General features: G+C 43.9%; 1 protein-coding gene across 2 annotated transcripts in view; it reads left to right on the top strand.

Annotated features, from left to right (window-relative positions):
- The first annotated feature begins 1,174 nt into the window (after positions 1–1,174).
- Positions 1,175–14,179, top strand: part of LOC139408847 (CD82 antigen-like) — a 53,628-nt gene continuing 40,623 nt past the window's right edge. For both annotated transcript variants that reach the window (XR_011634325.1, XM_071153233.1), the window contains exon 1: positions 1,175–1,242. The gene's annotated coding sequence lies outside the window, so the exon portion shown is untranslated. The remainder of the gene's footprint in view (positions 1,243–14,179) is intronic.

Here is a 14,179-nt window from a genome sequence, read left to right as displayed (position 1 = left end):
TGGAAACACTTATCGAGTGATGCAAATGCTTCCACACAGGTGTGGTTCCTGTGTCAAGCAATTAACATACCATCATGCTTAGGCTCATATATAAACATGCTGGTCAGGCCATTATTTTGGCTACCATGGCTATGCCCTCATAGGATGACAATGCCCCCATCATCAGGGCACGAGTGGTCACTGAATGGTTTGAAGAGCATGAAAACCAATGCAAATCATGTATACCATGGCCGTCTCAGTCACCAGATCTCAACCCAATTAAACTCCTATGGGAGATTCTGGAGCGGCGCCGGAGACAGCGTTTTCCACCACCATCAACAAAACACCAAATAATGGAAATTCTTATGGAAAAAGGGTGTCACATCCCTCCAAAAGAGTTTCAGACACTTGTAGAATCTATTCCAAGGTACATTGAATCTGTTCTGGCTCGTGGTGGCCCAACGCCCTATTAAGATACTTTATGTTGGTGTTTCCTTTATTTGGGCAGTTACAGTACCTGTAGATGTCTTTGTGATGGTGTATATTCAATGGATTTATTAGACGCCCACTCACATCGACACACCCCTACCACACTCAATGTGCCAGCATGCTTACGGGATATGGTCAGGTTAACTCTTTTATAGGGTGGTATCAGTGGTCAGGGTGGGAGTCAGACAGGAGGGTGGACGCACGGCTCCATCTATGACTGTTGGCAACTCTGTGAACTATGTATTCAACACGTGTGACACTCTCTCTGTGGTTACTTTGTAAACAGGAAGCTGAAGAGTAAAAACCACATGTTGAGGAAGGAATCAACAAACTGATTCATGTTAGTGTAACTATATTCAATGTAAAGGGTGAGCTCATTATTTATTTGCTTTTAATGACTCATGCATGAGCAAAGTTGGCTACTTTCTTAATTTTGTGAAGTTAAATTGAAGGCCTTTAAAAATTATATTATCGTGTTCTTGAAGAGAACAGTAAGAACAACATGAAATTTAACATTTAAAGTATTATGTTTATGAATTGCAATAATTATTGCAGAGAAAAACATGTTGCAGTGGCCTATCATTTAACAAACTGTACAGTATGACTTTTTTTTACAGACATGAAAGAGGAATTAAGCCACCGCACGGTGGGGATCTACCACGCCTTCACAGCCAATCGCGTGGCCGGTCACTGACACACATCCCGTTCTCTCACACGCACAACGGGACAGACAAGAAGACGGCCAACTGTTCTCTCCACCTTTTACACCAAAAAGTAAGTATTTGTTTATTTGTGGGGTTATTAGATATTAGTTAATATTAGATAAAGTCACGAGGTATTTTGATAACTCTAATGATAGTCAGCACGCTATATAGCTAACTTAGTATGGCTAGCTAGTTTACATTTCTGAATAGAGCTAAAGTTATCTGGTTTATAAATGAGCCATACGCTAGGTAGCTGTAGCTAGCTATTAGTAATTTACTGTGAATAACATTTGATAGGGAAATGTGCTAGCCAAAGTGGTACTTCCCATCACATCCCGAAGTTATGGACAGCTGTCAAGCCTCCTCGGGAAGATAGAAAAACGATGAGTGAGCGCTAAGCGCCCTGGTTGAATTTGGTGATTAGAAAGAAAGTTGTAGGAACATTTTCCCTCTGGCTGTATGTATAACGTTAGCTACAATACAATAACGTTTGGTCGATTTGTGAAGTTCACAGTTCTTGCATTGAATAGCTGACACAATCTATAAATTGTGTTTTTTTCATTTGCTTTGGCCTTGGTCTGGAGAGATGGACCCATGAATGTTGTAGCTCCTGGCTTGGTGCAATACAACTTGGTGTAAACGGATTCTGTGTCCATGTGTCTCCTCCATTTTTCCTGTGAGCTGACAGTTGTTGTTAAACGGAGAACGCTGGGGACCCATAACAAGGTACTAAAATATTTAACCCCAGAGGGAGGGCTGTACCATGCCAGGGTAATGGACTCACAGATGTGAATAGTATGGATGTGACAAATAGAAAAACATGTATTAACGTTTTAACGCCTTCAATCGGTTTTCCGTTAAAACGTTGAGAAAATTCATAAAATTCAACATGCACTATGCATAATCTGGTTCTATTTCGTATGACCGCTAGGGGGCAATTAAGTTCTATCAACACTTAGAAAAAAGGTTTCCAAAAGGGTTCTTCTGCTGTCCCCATAGGAGAACCCTTTTTGGTTCCAGGTATAACCTTTTATTTTCTAAGAGTACCACAGTCATAGGCTGAATTTAATCTGAAACCAAACAATTGGACATTAAGCCCTTTATAAAGTGGCCACTTGAGTCTGCAAGTGTTTTGGCCAAAATGAGCATTGAGACATTGCACACTCCACTTCCCAACTGACACTTCCATTTGTGTCAGTTGGAAGACAATCCATTTGCGAGCATTGTGTTCCGCTACCTGTCTTGTGCATGACTCACTCACTGTGAAACACGGGTACTGGGGCAAAACGAAGCATCAGCTGATTTAGCTTGTTGTAGCCTGCCTGCTGCTAGCTAGCTTCAATGACAAACACATGGATTTAATTTGAACTAGCTAGCTAAGGATGTTGGGCACTGCACACATACATTTGTCACTTATTTACAATAGTTTGACAACTTGCTGATGAAGTTGTGGACATGTTCCCAGCAGTCAGTCAGGACTTCAGCTTGTTTCCAAAGCACCAACATCATTGTAATGTTGAGTCAGCTAAAAGCACAATGTAGCAGCAGACTCGACAGGGGCAGAGCAGGTTGTTCGCTGCTGTCGCTTTGCCTTTCTGTATAATTTTTCCAGCTTAACGACGATGATGTGCGGTGTGCTATAATAATAATTTGAAAGATGCATATCGCCTAACGTTACAGCATTGTTGCATTACATGTTGACCAGACCGCGCGTGCGTCCGTCCGTTCATGTTGATTTTGTCCTCCCATACCATATGCAATCAGGTGGTTGAAATATCAAAACCAACTCTGAACCAACTACATTCATTTTGGGACAGGTCGATAAGCAAACATTTATGGCAATTTAGCTAGCTAGCTTGCTGTTGCTAGCTAAATTTCCCTCGATCCTGACTAGTCTCCCAGTCCCTGCCGCTAGGGAGCCAATCAGCTAATGTTAGCTAATTGGCTAACAGTACACTAGCTTGAAATGGAACCACTTTCTGTCAAAATTAGAAAAGTGTAATATCTGAAAAGTAGCTAGCTAGACTATCTATCATGCATGATGGACGCATCTTCTTGTCATGGATGCCATGCCACGGTTGCCCTTGGATTGAAGACGTAATCCGGAGACAGGTGTTTTCTCCTTCTCTTTAGCTATCATACTCTAATTCCACTGATTTCAAAACTCTATCCTCCAGAAAATGGAGAGCAACACATATGCAGCTCCATTACTTGATACATTTTTTTTTAAAGGTTCGTTCAACGGGATTACCAACACAGACTGACCAGCTCAAATAGAGAGAAGCCATCTATATGGCAGACCAATCCTCTCTCGGCAAGTCCAGCCCACTTATTATCTCAGCCAATCATGGCTAGTGGGAAGGTTGCCAACTTTTTCTGTAGCTTAACAAACAAGGCTCTTAATTTAACAATTTTATTCATATTTACAGATGGCATACAAGTTTGTTATTAAGGCACATGAAAGTTCACATGTTCCAGAAGGCATTTCTGCTCAAAAACGCATTTTGATACAAATAAACGTTCAAATGGCTCTCCTGTGAAGTCGTGACTTGCAACATTTTTTGGTATCGTTTTGATATCGAGTATTGTTCTTTCAAATTCTGCCCTCTAGAGGATTTAGCAGAAAATAACACATGGCACTTTGAAATCGGCAATAAATACATATTGCACTTCCCATTTCTGTGACCGAGTCCAAATCAATGTAAGAACTGGTGTTCAACCCAGGGTTTCCGTTAGCTGGTAATAGCCTGATTTTGGCCCCCCAAAAAATAGAAAAATTGATAAGTAAAATTGCCGCCTGACAATTAAGAAGAAAAAATACCATTACGAAATAATGCTTTTTAGCCTATTCATTTACTTAAATACCAGTCGATGGAAATACATTTGACAGGTCATGCTTATCGGTCTATAGGGTAATTAGCATAATTTTGTGAAGTTAAATTGGCGCATGTGTGTACAGTATATTCGTTATGTATCTTATTTATCACATGCGTACAGCATACAGATACAGAGCCTTTGAGCGGAAAATATGTCAGCATCTCAAACACCAAATGCACAGACAATGGAAGGCATGCTTCATCAGCACGTCACACACCACTTTGCAAGGAGCTGGAGGTAGTATGAAAACATATACTTAATCGTTTGAAACCTGAACGTTTTGCTACCTTGCTTTAAAGTAGCCTAGCCAAAATCCGACCATATCCGTGGAGGAAATTATTTTATATAAACTTTATTTTATTTCTTTCACAATCCTAGTCATATTAGCAGCCCATGCTAATTTTTGCATATAGATTTATCTACATCTACATTTCTAACGGATATTTTCATCTCTGTCACACTGTTCATAGACTTCAGTGCAGGACAGGGGTTGAGGTGTTCATAGACTTCAGTGCAGGACAGGGGTTTAGGTGTTCATAGGCTTCAGTGCAGGCCAGGGGTTGAGGTGTTCAGAGGCTTCAGTGCAGGACAGGGGTTGAGGTGTTCATAGACTTTAGTGCAGGACAGGGGTTGAGGTGTTCATAGACTTCAGTGCAGGACAGGGGTTGAGGTGTTCATAGACTTCAGTGCAGGACAGGGGTTGAGGTGTTCATAGGCTTCAGTGCAGGACAGGGGTTGAGGTGTTCATAGACTTCAGTGCAGGACAGGGGTTGAGGTGTTCATAGACTTCAGTGCAGGACAGGGGTTTAGGTGTTCAGGTGCAGGACAGGGGTTGAGGTGTTCATAGGCTTCAGTGCAGGCCAGGGGTTCAGTGTGCAGGACAGGGGTTGAGGTGTTCATAGACTTTAGTGCAGGACAGGGGTTGAGGTGTTCATAGACTTCAGTGCAGGACAGGGGTTGAGGTGTTCATAGACTTCAGTGCAGGACAGGGGTTGAGGTGTTCATAGGCTTCAGGGTGAAAACCCTGTCAAACTGCAGCTACCTTATATTTGTTCATATGAATTATATTTAGACTAGACCAGCAGGGTGTTTCCTCTACCCAGACACAGAGACAACAACTGATAGACAATAGAACTCATATGGCTTGCTTTTTGCATGTTTTCATAGTGCAGGCATATGCAACTGCAGGCCTAATTAAAAATGAACTCAGTCTGTCATCACTATTATGTTGATTGATTAATTCCAGTTAATAATTTTGGATTGAAAAGGTTGAGGCAGTCTAGCCAGCCCAGGTTTGAATATAAACAAAATGTTATAACATTTTCTTCTCACAAACAAATGGACTATAAATACATAATGTCGTTTACCCTGACCAGATGATCAGGGCGCATAGGCTGTATGCAGCTGCTCTTATTTGTAGCATACAGTTGATCAGACTGAAAAATCGTCTCTGTTTCATCCAATACAGCATGTCAGATCTCAAATCTTTAGGTGTGCCTAGGCTGCTGCAACATTTATGGAAATAGTTTTTGCTTGTGTTTGTCTGAAGTGATGATGGGTTATTACCTTTGCTAAATAAATACCGGAGGAAAGTGGAAAGCCTACTTGACCGGGTGTGAAAAAATGCGCTACGTCAACCCCTCTTTTTAATCTCACTTTTAATGGATGACGCAATGGAAGTTATCAAATCTTTTTGAATTGATTTTGACATCCCAGAGAAGACAGTATAAACTTCCATATGCTCAGCAAGTAAATCATAGTGACATGCAATTACTTCTGCAAGTTCCTTATTTTAGTTGTACTCTTTTTGAAAACTATTTTTGGCACTATTGTGCCTAATCCTTATTGTGGCTAGCTTCACAACACATAACTCGGTCCGCTCGAGCCTTACTAGCCAGATGAAGCTAGCTGGCTGCTTATAACGTTAGCTTTGGGCAACAGGGTTAAGTAGCTGGCTAGCTATTTATTTTCATAAACTGAAGTTCAATTTCAATAGGCGAACAACAAGTCGCAACCTAGCTAATACTTACTCACAAGGATTCCTAAATCAAATCAAATGTATTTATATAGCCCTTCGTACATCAGCTGATATCGCAAAGTGCTGTACAGAAACCCAGCCTAAAACCCCAAACAGCAAACAATGCAGGTGTTGAAGCACGTTGGCTAGGAAAAACTCCCTAGAAAGGTCAAAACCTAGGAAGAAACCTAGAGAGGAACCAGACTATGAGGGGTGGCCAGTCCTCTTCTGGCTGTGCCGGGTGGAGATTATAACAGAACATGGCCAAGATGTTCATAAATGACCAGCATGGTCAGATAATAGGTCTGGGACAGGTAGCACATCCGGTGAACAGGTCAGGGTTCCTTAGCCGCAGGTAGAACAGTTGAAACTGGAGCAGCAGTACGACCAGGTGGACTGGGGACAGCAAGGAGTCATCATGCCAGGTAGTCCTGAGGCATGGCCCTATGGCTCAGGTCCTCCGAGAGAGAGAAAGAAAGAGAGAAAGAGTGAATTAGAAAGAGCATACTTAAATTCACACAGGACACCGGATAAGACAGGAGAAGTACTCCAGATATAAAAAACTGACCCTATCCACCCGACACATAAACTACTGCAGCATAAATACTGGAGGCTGAGCCGGGTAGGGGTCAGGAGACACTGTGGCCCCATCCGTTGATACCCCCGGACAGGGCCAAACAGGAAGGATATAACCCCATCACTTTGCCAAGCACAGCCCCCACACCACTAGAGGGATATCTTCAACCACCAACTTACCATCCTGAGACAAGGCCGAGTATAGCCCACAAAGATCTCCGCCACGGCACAACCCAAGGGGGGGCGCCAACACATTGCTAACAATAATGAAAATGTCTCCAGTTTCTACTGGTCATTGTTTTCAGGCTGGTTATATTGGTGCTAGCTAGGTACAAAGCTAAAGCTAGCTACCCCAGAAGTTGCGGTCGGACATATAATGCTTTCTAGCCAACTGTATTGTAAACACATCATTTGTGGCAGATGTTTGCTTGCAGACTTTTTTGTACAGCTTTGAAAATTCTACTGATAGTAGTGGTGGAGCTTGGCTTGCATGTGTAAATTCAGCACACACAACATTCTATAATAGTGTTATTTGACATGTCAAATTAAAAGCTTATTTATCTCATCAAATAGTGTTATTGTCAAATAGTGTTAAAATAGTGTTATAGTATATAGTATGTCGTGAAGCTAATAGCAGTGACTCTATTACTGTGTAACTCCGGTAGGGCAACATCTGAACAATAGCGTACTTGGTAATGTTAGTGTGTACCGGTGCTCGACCAGTCGCTAAAGCCAACATCACCCACAACAGAGAACGGTTGATTGTCAAGGGCAATGAATTCCATTATCTTGGCATTAATGGATTTTGCTTTTGAGTTGTCTCACTGAAAATATCTTACTCTTTCAAATGACTGCTCGATCCACACAGCAGACATTGTGGGCTAGGTTCGGAATGCTGTGTTGCACGTGTAGTGCAAACGTTTACATGGTGTCATTACGTCCTGTACCTACATTATATAGGTATGCACGTTAGCTTAGACATCGGTTTTTAACATTGGCGTTAAACTACAGTGCCTTGCAAAAGTATTCGGCCCCCTTGAACTTTGCGACCTTTTGCCACATTTCAGGCTTCAAACATAAAGATATAAAACTGTATTTTTTGTGAAGAATCAACAACAAGTGGGACACAATCATGAAGTGGAACGACATTTATTGGATATTTCAAACTTTTTTAACAAATCAAAAACTGAAAAATTGGGCGTGCAAAATTATTCAGCCCCCTTAAGTTAATACTTTGTAGCGCCACCTTTTGCTGCGATTACAGCTGTAAGTCGCTTGGGGTATGTCTCTATCAGTTTTGCACATCGAGAGACTGACATTTTTTCCCATTCCTCCTTGCAAAACAGCTCGAGCTCAGTGAGGTTGGATGGAGAGCATTTGTGAACAGCAGTTTTCAGTTCTTTCCACAGATTCTCGATTGGATTCAGGTCTGGACTTTGACTTGGCCATGCTAACACCTGGATATGTTTATTTTTGAACCATTCCATTGTAGATTTTGCTTTATGTTTTGGATCATTGTCTTGTTGGAAGACAAATCTCCGTCCAAGTCTCAGGTCTTTTGCAGACTCCATCAGGTTTTCTTCCAGAATGGTCCTGTATTTGGCTCCTTCCATCTTCCCATCAATTTTAACCATCTTCCCTGTCCCTGCTGAAGAAAAGCAGGCCCAAACCATGATGCTGCCACCACCATGTTTGACAGTGGGGATGGTGTGTTCAGGGTGATGAGCTGTGTTGCTTTTACGCCAAACATAACGTTTTGCATTGTTGCCAAAAAGTTCAATTTTGGTTTCATCTGACCAGAGCACCTTCTTCCACATGTTTGGTGTGTCTCCCAGGTGGCTTGTGGCAAACTTTAAACGACACTTTTTATGGATATCTTTAAGAAATGGCTTTCTTCTTGCCACTCTTCCATAAAGGCCAGATTTGTGCAATATACGACTGATTGTTGTCCTATGGACAGAGTCTCCCACCTCAGCTGTAGATCTCTGCAGTTCATCCAGAGTGATCATGGGCCTCTTGGCTGCATCTCTGATCAGTCTTCTCCTTGTATGAGCTGAAAGTTTAGAGGGACGGCCAGGTCTTGGTAGATTTGCATTGGTCTGATACTCCTTCCATTTCAATATTATCGCTTGCACAGTGCTCCTTGGGATGTTTAAAGCTTGGGAAATCTTTTTGTATCCAAATCCGGCTTTAAACTTCTTCACAACAGTATCTCGGACCTGCCTGGTGTGTTCCTTGTTCTTCATGATGCTCTCTGCGCTTTTAAATCAAATCAAATCAAATCAAATTTTATTTGTCACATACACATGGTTAGCAGATGTTAATGCGAGTGTAGCGAAATGCTTGTGCTTCTAGTTCCGACAATGCAGTAATAACAAGTAATCTAACTAACAATTCCAAAACTACCGTCTTGTACACAGTGTAAGGGGATAAAGAATATGTACATAAGGATATATGAATGAGTGATGGTACAGAGCAGCATAGGCAAGATACAGTAGATGGTATTGAGTACAGTATGTACAAATGAGATGAGTATGTAAACAAAGTGGCATAGTTTAAAGTGGCTAGTGATACATGTATTACATAAGGATACAGTCGATGATATAGAGTACAGTATATACGTATGCATATGAGATGAATAATGTAGGGTAAGTAACATTATATAAGGTAGCATTGTTTAAAGTGGCTAGTGATATATTTACATCATTTCCCATCAATTCCCATTATTAAAGTGGCTGGAGTTGAATCAGTGTCAGTGTGTTGGCAGCAGCCACTCAGTGTTAGTGGTGGCTGTTTAACAGTCTGATGGCCTTGAGATAGAAGCTGTTTTTCAGTCTCTCGGTCCCAGCTTTGATGCACCTGTACTTACCTCGCCTTCTGGATGATAGCGGGGTGAACAGGCAGTGGCTCGGGTGGTTGATGTCCTTGATGATCTTTATGGCCTTCCTGTGACATCGGGTGGTGTAGGTGTCCTGGAGGGCAGGTAGTTTGCCCCCGGTGATGCGTTGTGCAGACCTCACTACCCTCTGGAGAGCCTTACGGTTGAGGGCGGTGCAGTTGCCATACCAGGCGGTGATACAGCCCGCCAGGATGCTCTCGATTGTGCATCTGTAGAAGTTTGTGAGTGCTTTTGGTGACAAGCCGAATTTCTTCAGCCTCCTGAGGTTGAAGAGGCGCTGCTGCGCCTTCTTCACGATGCTGTCTGTGTGAGTGGACCAATTCAGTTTGTCTGTGATGTGTATGCCGAGGAACTTAAAACTTGCTACCCTCTCCACTGCTGTTCCATCGATGTGGATAGGGGGGTGTTCCCTCTGCTGTTTCCTGAAGTCCACAATCATCTCCTTAGTTTTGTTGACGTTGAGTGTGAAGTTATTTTCCTGACACCACACTCCGAGGGCCCTCACCTCCTCCCTGTAGGCCGTCTCGTCGTTGTTGGTAATCAAGCCTACCACTGTTGTGTCGTCCGCAAACTTGATGATTGAGTTGGAGGCGTGCGTGGCCACGCAGTCGTGGGTGAACAGGGAGTACAGGAGAGGGCTCAGAACACACCCTTGTGGGGCCCCAGTGTTGAGGATCAGCGGGGAGGAGATGCTGTTGCCTACCCTCACCACCTGGGGGCGGCCCGTCAGGAAGTCCAGTACCCAGTTGCACAGGGCGGGGTCGAGACCCAGGGTCTCGAGCTTGATGACGAGCTTGGAGGGTACTATGGTGTTGAATGCCGAGCTGTAGTCGATGAACAGCATTCTCACATAGGTATTCCTCTTGTCCAGATGGGTTAGGGCAGTGTGCAGTGTGGTTGAGATTGCATCGTCTGTGGACCTATTTGGGCGGTAAGCAAATTGGAGTGGGTCTAGGGTGTCAGGTAGGGTGGAGGTGATATGGTCCTTGACTAGTCTCTCAAAGCACTTCATGATGACGGATGTGAGTGCTACGGGGCGGTAGTCGTTTAGCTCAGTTACCTTAGCTTTCTTGGGAACAGGAACAATGGTGGCCCTCTTGAAGCATGTGGGAACAGCAGACTGGTACAGGGATTGATTGAATATGTCCGTAAACACACCGGCCAGCTGGTCTGCGCATGCTCTGAGGGCGCGGCTGGGGATGCCGTCTGGGCCTGCAGCCTTGCGAGGGTTAACACGTTTAAATGTCTTACTCACCTCGGCTGCAGTGAAGGAGAGACCGCATGTTTTCGTTGCAGGCCGTGTCAGTGGCACTGTATTGTCCTCAAAGCGGGCAAAAAAGTTATTTAGTCTGCCTGGGAGCAAGACATCCTGGTCCGTGACTGGGCTGGATTTCTTCCTGTAGTCCGTGATTGACTGTAGACCCTGCCACATGCCTCTTGTGTCTGAGCCGTTGAATTGAGATTCTACTTTGTCTCTGTACTGGCGCTTAGCTTGTTTGATAGCCTTGCGGAGGGAATAGCTGCACTTTTTGTATTCGGTCATGTTACCAGACACCTTGCCCTGATTAAAAGCAGTGGTTCGCGCTTTCAGTTTCACACGAATGCTGCCATCAATCCACGGTTTCTGGTTAGGGAATGTTTTAATCGTTGCTATGGGAACGACATCGTCAACGCACGTTCTAATGAACTCGCACACCGAATCAGCGTATTCGTCAATGTTGTTATCTGACGCAATACGAAACATCTCCCAGTCCACGTGATGGAAGCAGTCTTGGAGTGTGGAGTCAGCTTGGTCGGACCAGCGTTGGACAGACCTCAGCGTGGGAGCCTCTTGTTTTAGTTTCTGTCTGTAGGCAGGGATCAACAAAATGGAGTCGTGGTCAGCTTTTCCGAAAGGGGGGCGGGGCAGGGCCTTATATGCGTCGCGGAAGTTAGAGTAACAATGATCCAAGGTCTTTCCACCCCTGGTTGCGCAATCGATATGCTGATAAAATTTGGGGAGTCTTGTTTTCAGATTAGCCTTGTTAAAATCCCCAGCTACAATGAATGCAGCCTCCGGATAAATCGTTTCCAGTTTGCAGAGAGTTAAATAAAGTTCGTTCAGAGCCATCGATGTGTCTGCTTGGGGGGGGATATATACGGCTGTGATTATAATCGAAGAGAATTCTCTTGGTAGATAATGCGGTCTACATTTGATTGTGAGGAATTCTAAATCAGGTGAACAGAAGGATTTGAGTTCCTGTATGTTTCTTTCATCACACCATGTCACGTTGGCCATGAGGCATACGCCCCCGCCCCTCTTCTTACCAGAAAGATGTTTGTTTCTGTCAGCGCGATGCGTGGAGAAACCCGTTGGCTGCACCGCTTCGGATAGAGTCTCTCCAGTGAGCCATGTTTCAGTGAAGCAAAGGACGTTACAGTCTCTGATGTCCCTCTGGAATGCTACCCTTGCTCGGATTTCATCAACCTTGTTGTCAAGAGACTGGACATTGGCAAGAAGAATGCTAGGGAGTGGTGCACGGTGTGCCCGTCTCCGGAGTCTGACCAGAAGACCGCCTCGTTTCCCTCTCTTTCGGAGTCGTTTTTTTGGGTCGCTGCATAGGATCCACTCCGTTGTCCTGTTTGTAAGGCAGAACACAGGGTCCGCGTCGCGAAAAACATATTCTTGGTCGTACTGATGGTGAGTTGACGCTGATCTTATATTCAGTAGTTCAGTAGTTTAACGGACCTCTGAGACTATCACAGTGCAGGTGCATTTATACGGAGACTTGATTACACACAGGTGGATTGTATTTATCATCATTAGTCATTTAGGTCAACATTGGATCATTCAGAGATCCTCACTGAACTTCTGGAGAGAGTTTGCTGCACTGAAAGTAAAGGGGCTGAATAATTTTGCACGCCCAATTTTTCAGTTTTTGATTTGTTAAAAAAGTTTGAAATATCCAATAAATGTCGTTCCACTTCATGATTTTGTCCCACTTGTTGTTGATTCTTCACAAAAAAATACAGTTTTATATCTTTATGTTTGAAGCCTGAAATGTGGCAAAAGGTCGCAAAGTTCAAGGGGGCCAAATACTTTCGCAAGGCACTGTAGACATCGGGGCTATACCGATGTTGGCATTTTTAGCTAATATCGTCCGATTCCGATATGTTCACCGATGTATTGTGCATCCCTATTTTGTACACCTAGTGTATGTAAAAACAAAAAAGTGCCTTCTCCCAACTGCTGTTTCAGATCTCTCCACAAGTTTTCAGATCTGGCCTCATTGCTGGCCACTTCAAAACAGTCCAGCGTTTTGTCTTTAACCAATCCCGGGTGCTTTTCGAAGTGTGTTTGGGTCATTGACCTTATATGGAGACCGAGTTTTCAGACACTGTGTCCGACATTGTGTTCCAAAATGCCTTGGTATCAGTGGAGGCTGCAGAGGGGAGGATGGCTCATAATAGTGGATGGAACTAAGCAAATGGAATGGCATCAAACATATGGAAACCATACCTTTCCACTTATTTCGCTCCAGCCATTATCACGTGCCCGTCAAGGTGCCACCAACTTCCTGTGCTTGGTATTCTCCTGATTTCATGATGTCATGCACATGTTCAAGGCACCCATTGCCAGAGGCAGCAAAGCAACCCCAAAACATCTCTGAACCTCCTACATATTTGACTTTAGGGAAGGTGTTCTTTTCTTTTAGGGCTTTATTTTGTTTTCTTTAGAAATAGAGATGGTGTGCTTTTCCAAAAATATGCAAATTGCAGTCAGCCTTTCTTCTGTCTCTCTCTCTCTCAGTAATGGGGTCCTCCTGGGTCTCCTACTATATAACCCCTTTTCAAAAAAATTACATGCCCTCCTAAAACTGGTTAGAACTCCAGTTCAGTTTGTGATATTAAGATTCTAACAATGACTGTGTGTTATATCGACATATTTAGAAAAAGTCAAGGACAGAGGGGGCCATGACTTTAAAAATGGCAGAGTAATAAGATCATTTGATTAATGAGCAGTCCAAATGGCTGCTTTAGCGGTTCTAGTGTTAAGGATTATGTGCTTTGTGTAGTAGACTATAGTATCTGCTGCTACTGTACTTAGGCCTACTTGTTTTTATGTGCTCGACTAGGATATCTGGTTCTGATCAATCCTGTCCTTACACGTTAATAATGTGAGGGCAGATGCTGGAGATGAGAAGCAAGTACAGGGAGTGAACATTTAATTAACAATGGGCATGGAACAGGACAGGACTGCGTCTGGAAATGAAAACATAATGACAATAATGCTGACACGGGGAACCAAAGGAGGAATAGACAGAGATAGATGGGGCAATCAACAAGGTGAAGGAGTCCAGGTGAGTCCAATGAGCACTGATGCGCGTAATGATGGTGACAGGTGTGTGTAATGAAGGGCAGACTGACAGTGACGTGACAGTACCCCCTCCCCTCTAGGGGCGCCACCCGGCGTCCCGCCTGGGCGAGCCTGACGGGCTGGCGGAGGCATGGGCGCTGGACAAGCCGGCTGATGTGTAGAAGCCCGACGAGCCTGCAGATGTCGTGGGAGTCGACTGAGGCATGGGAGCCTGACAATCCGGCTGAGGCGTGAAAGCCTGACGATCCCACTGAGGCGTGAGAGCTCGACGAGCCGGCTGA

The sequence above is a fragment of the Oncorhynchus clarkii genome, chromosome 1 (assembly GCF_045791955.1).
Source record: "Oncorhynchus clarkii lewisi isolate Uvic-CL-2024 chromosome 1, UVic_Ocla_1.0, whole genome shotgun sequence".
NCBI classification, from domain to species: domain Eukaryota; kingdom Metazoa; phylum Chordata; class Actinopteri; order Salmoniformes; family Salmonidae; genus Oncorhynchus; species Oncorhynchus clarkii.
Note: the sequence above shows the minus strand (reverse complement) of the source record. Positions and strands in the feature narration are given on the sequence as shown.